This window comes from Octopus sinensis, unplaced genomic scaffold, assembly GCF_006345805.1.
Source record: "Octopus sinensis unplaced genomic scaffold, ASM634580v1 Contig13292, whole genome shotgun sequence".
Classification (NCBI taxonomy): domain Eukaryota; kingdom Metazoa; phylum Mollusca; class Cephalopoda; order Octopoda; family Octopodidae; genus Octopus; species Octopus sinensis.
Window position 1 is genome coordinate 26,155 of NW_021832867.1, and position 8,091 is coordinate 34,245.

The window sequence follows — 8,091 nt, forward strand, 5'->3', positions numbered from 1 at the left end:
CTCACAACACCATCCCACGTTAGTACCAATGGTACTATGGTTACCTTGGCTTTATGGATTAATCCCAGTTCACTGGCAAGCAGGTCGTACTTGTGGAGTTTTTCCACTTCGACTTGCTTCAATTTTTTTGAGAGGTGATTCAAATCTCTATAAGCGTGATTGTGTTCCTCATTTTGTCAAGTACAAAGATATCCGGCTTGTTATTCTCAACCTTTGTATCCGTATTAATTGTCGTTTTAACACGAATCTCCTCAGAGTTATTCGCAACCACTGATTGAACAGAGTGGATTTTCAATTTCTTAGATTTCTTGATTCCATACTCCCTGCATAGATGTAGATGTACACATTTCACTACTTCGTTGTGTCGTCGTAAGTAGTCACTATTCAGCATTCGACCACACCTCGTTGCTAAGTGGTCAACAGTCTTTTTGGAAGAGTTACAGTGACTGCAAATTGCCCCAACATTGTCGAAAAATAGATTACGGTTCTAAAGTATGGATAAAGCATGGATCTTGGTGAGTTATTTCCATGTGATAACCAATGAGAAGATTCTGCAACGTCGACATTGGAATCATTCAAAAAATCAAAGAGAATTGCATGTAATGGTTTTTTCATTATTTGCTCAATTAAGCTGTTATTCTGCAATTCTCTCAGCATGTTCAAATCAAGCTTCCAATATCTTGAATGTTGTATTTGCGCTTGAGGTATTCAGCAATTGTGGCCAAATGTGTTCTCTTTGAATTAATGACCCGCAGAATCCCTCCTTTTCATATGCAGTAACGAGATTTTTTTCCAAGATCACGGAGGAATTGAAGTAGTATCCGTTCACTTTTATGAGTAATGGATACAAATCCTCTTCCAAATTGATCTCTTGGGAGGTAAAGCCTTTCCTTGTTTGTAGGCTTCAAATTAATTTGATGATGTACAAGAATGCTGCGTACATTTTTGTCAATTTGTTCAAACTCAAGTGGCTCAATGTCAACAAGCCCAATATAATAGTTATAGAGGGATAATGCGTGTTCATTTATGGCTTTAAATAATTTACACGAGTTTAGTTTGGTCTTGGAAAAATTGTCGATCCTCTTTTTTAGTTCCCCAAAGAGTGCCTTCAATACTTCGCTTTTCAATACATCGCTTCTTCTATCTTCTAACACTCCAAGATATCTGTAACCTTCCATCCCATCAAGCAATTTAGCTTCAGACCCAAGGTTTGTGAGATTAGTTGCAGACTTTTCGACATTTTTTTCCAGTCCGACAGCTTCGAAGAAATTATTTACCTCATTCATCATATTCATCATTGTATCTTCTTTTTGTGAAAATATTTTTAGATCATCCATAAACAGTAAGTGATTTGTTGTATATGTAATACAACCCTGATCTTGGTTATCAATCATCACTTTTGGGTACTTAGCATTCAGAATTCTACTAAGAGGATCCATCACCAGGGCAAAGATTTGAGGTGACAAGGAATCACCCTGGAGTATTCCTCTTTCCAATTTTACTTCTCCGATTTCATTATGATTCAGAATTAGCTTTATTCTCCACTTCGTTACAAGGTTCTTCACAAAATTCACAATCCAGCTAGGGAGTCCGGAGTTTTCAAGCACCTGGAACAGAAAGTCGTGATCTACCGAATCGAACGCTTTCTTTACATCAATCCAGGTAGAAAACAAATTATTTCCGTTTTGCTTGTGAATGCACCGGTTAAGAATTGCTTGTTCCTTTGCCCCTTGACACATTCGCCGAGTTCCCAATTGATTATCGGCAATCAGATTATATGCCTCAATATAATCTCCCAACTTCCTGTTAACACATTTCGTTGCAAGTTTATATAAGTTAGACATACAAGTAATTGGTCTCAAATCTTTGGGTCCTTGACAAATATCTTTCTTTGGGATGAGATATGTGATTCCAGTGTAGAACCACTCATCCGGTGTGTATTCACCATGGATTATCTTGTCTAGTTCTTCACACAAGTGATCATGGATTGAGGTCATTTTTTTTAGAAAGAAATTATACACCCCATCACAACCGCTAGCTCTCCAGTTTGGGAGTTGTTTAATTGTTTCAAGGATGCTTTCTTTACTAAACTCTGCAAATATATCCTCTGCCCATGTCACTCTCTTGTTAATATGTAACACATTATCGCTCTTCTCATTTCTACTCCATATTTTTTTCCAATATGATAGACATTCACTGTTATTAAACATAAACTCTGCACTCTTTCTTTCATCATTTAAACTGCGATAGAAACAACGCCAATTCAGTTCAAAGAACCAATTCTGTTTCCGAAATTCTTTTCTTGCATCATGGAGTCGAAGTTTCTTCTCAACAATCTTTATTTCGTCTCCAATGCAAGCAGAAATTCTTCCAAGTTCTCCTTTCTTTGCCTTTCGATATCCATATTCACTCAGCGTATCCCTCGTTGCATTATCAAACTTCAAGCTTCCTTTTTGATCAATAAGTGTATTAGTCTGTTCGTATTGTTCTTTAAGTTTAATTAGTTTTGCTTCCATAATTCCTTTCTAGTTGTTATTCTTAGGAGAGTATTTTGTGAGAGCTTGGTATGTCAGCTGTGCAGCATAAACGATATCGATGATATCATTCAAATTGACAGGAGGGTTGGTCTTTATATATTCATTAATCACTGCATTTATTCCAGACAATATTTCTTTTTTAAGTAGTTGATATGGGACTTTTTTGGTCGGCTTTCGTTTTTTTCGAGAGATAGATTTTACTTGCTCTATTTGGGAAGAAAATTCAATTGAGCAATCTCTAAAATTAGAGATTTCAGTCTTGTGATTCTTTTCTTGATCCATTGGAGAGTTAGACTTTGTTCCCGTCATCTTAGCCAGACTCTTCACATTCGCCACAGATTTGGACGTGAAAAACTTTTCGTTAAAAGCCTGAGTAATCATAGGCCATCCACCACGTGGTATTCTTTTGAATCTTGCTCGAGAAACGTTGACCACTTCATTCGCCCATTTAATCATGTTCACCTGCGTTACTTGATCGATGATAGCCCGTAGAGTTAACAGATTAGCAGGACAATCCGGTTGCGACACCAAATTTGAAGGGGGAATATCAGATTCTTGCGTTCCAAGCTGCCCACGGACCACACGATCTACGTTATTATTGGTTTCTCTTTCATTATCTTTCGTAGATAGGTCCATTGGGAATGTTTCATTAAACCCAGTAAAAACAAACATGCACGTAACAACAAGAATTGGGTTTTTTTTGACTCTAAATTTAGAATGACTGATAATCTATCTATCACTAGCAACTCCCTGAGGGATGTTCATCAGCAATATTTATCGACAAAATTAAAAGCAAATTATTTCATTTTGTCTTGTTCAGATGTGAAGAGGATTCTAATGTTGACATTAAAATGTCTGTGGTTGAACAAAGGGAACAATACACCAAGAAGTGAAGCCTTGTGTTGCTTTTTGCAAGATAGAAATTTGTTCTTTTCTACGCGTGATGCGCTGTGCGATTATTGCAAAAAAGCTGAGTAGACAGTGGACCACATGGCTACCCGGTGCAACAGAATGCTAAACAGTGACTATGTAAAAATGCACAACGAAGTTGTGAGATGCATTTATTTGCACGTTTGCAGGACATAAATTCAGGCACTTGTGATGACGACACTGGAAAGCATGGTAGTGAAACATAGACATGGCATTCATACGCCACAAGAAGAATTCATTACGGTAACCAGCCAGTTGGTTGAAATGACAAATCAATTTTGCGAAGACTTTCCGAATAAAACAAATGGGCAAATTATGAACGATTCTGGGAACAAAAGTGATAGTGCGTTGGTAGACAGTTTTCTCAAAAGGAGAAGAATTTCCGGAGACCAGGATCAATGAATTACTTAATTTCTCATTTTGCGTTTAATTGTTGTTGATTTGACATTTAGTCAGTAAGATAATCAAAATAGATTTTATATTGTAAAAATACTTTTCTTTGGTGTCACAGTCATGGAAGCATTTCTCGGCGTTTATTTCTTTTTTTGGTTTTCTTATAAACAAGTTTCCTTCATTGTTCTTTTTCCTTAATTTTTAGATATGCCAGATTATTTTTAATGTAGTGAATTGGCTTTTTTTGTTTTTATCATTTTAAACCTTGTTATGAATTTAAATTTAATTCAATTTTTTAACAATGTTATTTATTCCGATAATATATCGGGAATACTTATACATCTTCAACGTCCGACGAATCTTCACTAGAAGGTCTGTGCAGATTTGTAAGGTCCGTATAATACCCGTATATTCGGAATATTTCATAAAGAGGATTGCCACTAAAAATACATAAGTATTTACTTATAATTATCCATTGAAGTGGTTTTTTTATTATCAGAATTATTTTTCATTTTTTTAGCCATGTATACAGTAACGATAATGAATGTTTATAAAAACTTTCTGTTTCGACTTTAACTTTACTAATTCATTAAGATCACATTATTAATACTTATTCACAAAATCAATGTTCAAATATAATCTCTATTGATTTCATTATCCTTATTTTAAGTATAGTTTCCTTTCAATTATTAAATCATCTGGATTATTTGCTTTAGTTTTGGTTCTATCATTAATTTGGGTTCTAGTGCAAATAAAAATACTATAAAAAGATAAAAAATAATATATTTTGATGAAAACTTTTAATGAAAAGATTTTACTGCATCCAATCCCTTCTAGAGTATATGAGTTCAATAAACCTAGTTATTTCTCGAATGTTATAATGAAGCTAGAAAAATTTAATTCTTGCAATCTACTTTCCAAATTATTTATTCATCTGCAATTTTAAAATTTTTAAGCTAAAAAGAGTGAGTGATTATCACTAATTATTTCATTACCCTATCGACTAATAGCTACCAAACCCATTTATTATTTTACAAAATGAAACCAAAAACATCATATCTAAATTTCTCCTTTCAAAATTTATTAATTATTGACATCTTACTGAATTTTTCCGGAAACTATTGAACTAAAAAAGTTTCCTAAAGCTTACAAATTGTTAAAAAAAGTTTAAAAGTTTTAAAAATCTTTCTCGTGCAGTGTATTAATATTTCTTGGATTAATATTTCAAAATATCTACAATATGCATAATTGCTAACCATCAATAAGAACGGGAGGGATGTTAGGAGGACGTCCTAAACTGCGTAGTCTTAAACAATCTTTCTCTTTTTTAACTGTCTTTTCAATGAGAAAACATATGCATACATACAATCATAAAGAAAATTCTTGAAAGCATGGTTGTTTCTTATAGGAACAAATGGAAATGACCTTCGAACTGGGCAAAAAAATAAAAGATATTTATCAGAAAATAGATATGACTACAACTTTGCAATTGCCTGTCAGCCATTGTCAAAAGGAGACTGGCTTGGTTACCTAAAAAACTATAAAGATCTAGAAAATAATTCTCAGATGAAGTTTCTTCTCTAAAAAATAATAATAAATATTCAGTTGTAGACAGAACAGAATAGAACTAAACAATCCTAATTGTTGTGGCTGATATTTCTTAAAAATCAACGAAAATAAAAAAAATTGATATTGCAAAACCACAGCGATAAGAATAAAATTGATATAGAAAGTTAAAACAAGTTATAAGTAGAACTCTGTTTTCTTCTTATCAACAGAAAAGTCACAAATGCGACCGTCAGCATAACAATTATTATAGATCCCAAAATAATTGGAATCCTAGTATTCTTTCTTAAATCTGAATCACAATGATTTCCTAATAAAAAATTATCATATCGAAATAAAGAACCAATTATGCTAAAATGTTCAGACTTATCATTGTGAAAAAACTCAATTTTTAAATTTTTTATTTCAACATGCACAGCCGACGATATATTTACCAACTTCAGAGATTTACACGCGTAATAATTATTTTTTTCCGTTTTAAACAATGTTATATTACCGTTCTCGTCACAATTTTCTATGCAAAATTAACTAAAAATCAAACTTTGATTGCAAAATCTAATTTTCTGAACTTCGTATATGTTCCCAGGAAGCAAATGAGCAAAAAAAGTTAAGTTTTTTCCACTCAAAGAGTTGAGATTCAGAATTTGCTCATTGTCCAATTGGTTGCAGATACTTCCTGCTGTTGATGTTTCATTTTTACGGAATATAGCGATCTCCTGTACAAAATGTTGAAAATATGTACATTTTGTGAGTCGACTTTAATTTCAGCTTCGAGAAGCATGCAAATATAATTTTTGGAATTTTTAACAGTCCACAAATTAGGATGTAGTGCGGTTTTTATTTGTTCTGAATTATTTTGTAGAATTTGCTATAAACAATTTATTAATAGATTAAACTTTTGTTCCAAAAAAGAGAATAAAGACTAAAAATAAAAAATTAATGTACTAACCTAAATGATTAATCATTGTGCGTTCTTGGAATGTTGTTTTATTTGATAACTGGTAATTTGAGCAAATTTTTTGTTAAAAATACAAAAAATATTTTAATAATATCAAACAAATTTTAAATTGTAAAAATAAAAACCAGCAACGTCAAAAATTATTATCGAATTGTATTGAAATGTGTGTAATTTTTGTTTATCTCAAAAACCAGAATGATACCTATGAAATCTTCTTTTCAGAATTATTATTCGGTTTTAGTCTCTTTTATAAAGAAAATTTATTTAGCCATAAATTATAATAGTACATTAACAAAGGTGTCTCACCTTGTGATATTTTCCTCGGAAATGTAAAAAAAATAGTTTTTTCAATTTCTATTATTTATTGTCATATTATGTCGCGAGTCGAGATCGAAAACGAGAGCGAAACCGAGTCGAGGGTGAAACTATTACAGGTTTCATAACACTGACAGCCGTCATAAGTCGTCATAAAATAATAATTCCAGTGAAAATAATTACGTTAGCCTAATGGCCCATACCAGACTGAAATCCATCATTGAAGGCCAGACGTTGATATTCCGAAAGTTCCGACTAAAAAAGAAAGCTGTAAATTTCTATCTTATTGACAGAAAGTTATATCTAAAAAATACTTATCAACTTCACATCTTGCTTTAACAAGCACAGAAGAAATGAAAATTATTGCTCAAGAAATCCACGAAACAAATTGTGCGCATAATATTCTGGATGCACTTTGCAGAAGGAGATTTTTCGTAATCAAGCGAAACATCAGTCGTCAAGTCGTAAATGAGTGCAAATTATTACGTTTGATGCGCCATTGAAACAGCATGACGGTTCAAGCCATATTGTTGCTGATTTACCTAATGAAAAGTTTAACGTTTGATCATTCTTACGGAGATACAGCCACTATTGTAACAAAATTGTCTAAAAATTTTGTCAATGTTAAAGATAGTAAAACAATAGTAAAGAAAAGGCACTTTAAAATGCCTTAAAAAGATGATTGACACTAATTAGTTAATGTTTTCTCTGAAATAATTGATTATTCCATTTTTAGACAATGATTAAAATTGATTACAGCGGTCATGGTTCTATTCTCGGCCTTGTTGCATTCTTGACATGTTATTTTTTATCAGTTAACTTTCTAATTTTTGTGACGTCATCTGTTAAATGTACTATTTTGTAAAATATGCAAAGGAAAACGACTACATCCTTCTATCTGAAAGGGTCGAAAATTGTTTATTGATCATTTATTTCTATCTCTGGAACAATCTCAGTTTTAGATTTCTTGATGCAGGTACAAAAAAGAGAAGTTAACTCCGAGCGGATGGACAGGCAATTTCCACGTAATATCGGGAACGACATTCGCTGAAAAAGCCAGCTCGTTTCACGACTGTCGTGACTCCTCCTCGAGATGATTAAACTAATCTCTGAGAGGAGTTTGAGCGCTTTGGGTCCAATTATCCCACTCGTCTCAAAGCCAGAGGAATGAAGCAGCAGATATCGGTCAACGAGCCATATTTTGCAGTTTTCATAGATTCGACAAGGGCAGATGCAGATCCAGGACGAGAAGCGGAGTCAACCAGTGATAATGAGGAAAATGAGTCTACGCAAATAACATTTCTCACAAGTGCCATTCCCTCCCTGAACGGGAGTTTTCTGTCCCCACGGTCCAGTCCAACCGGTTCTAATATTGAGGAGAATCCAGCGGCG

General features: G+C 33.4%; 1 long non-coding RNA gene across 1 annotated transcript; it reads right to left on the bottom strand.

Moving 5' to 3' along the window:
- Positions 1-5,569: 5,569 nt before the first annotated feature.
- On the bottom strand, positions 5,570-5,934 carry LOC115229625. The gene is made up of 2 exons (XR_003883347.1): positions 5,770-5,934; positions 5,570-5,736 (listed from the first exon to the last, which is right to left on the bottom strand). It is a non-coding gene; the product is annotated as an uncharacterized LOC115229625 (long non-coding RNA).
- Positions 5,935-8,091: the final 2,157 nt, after the last annotated feature.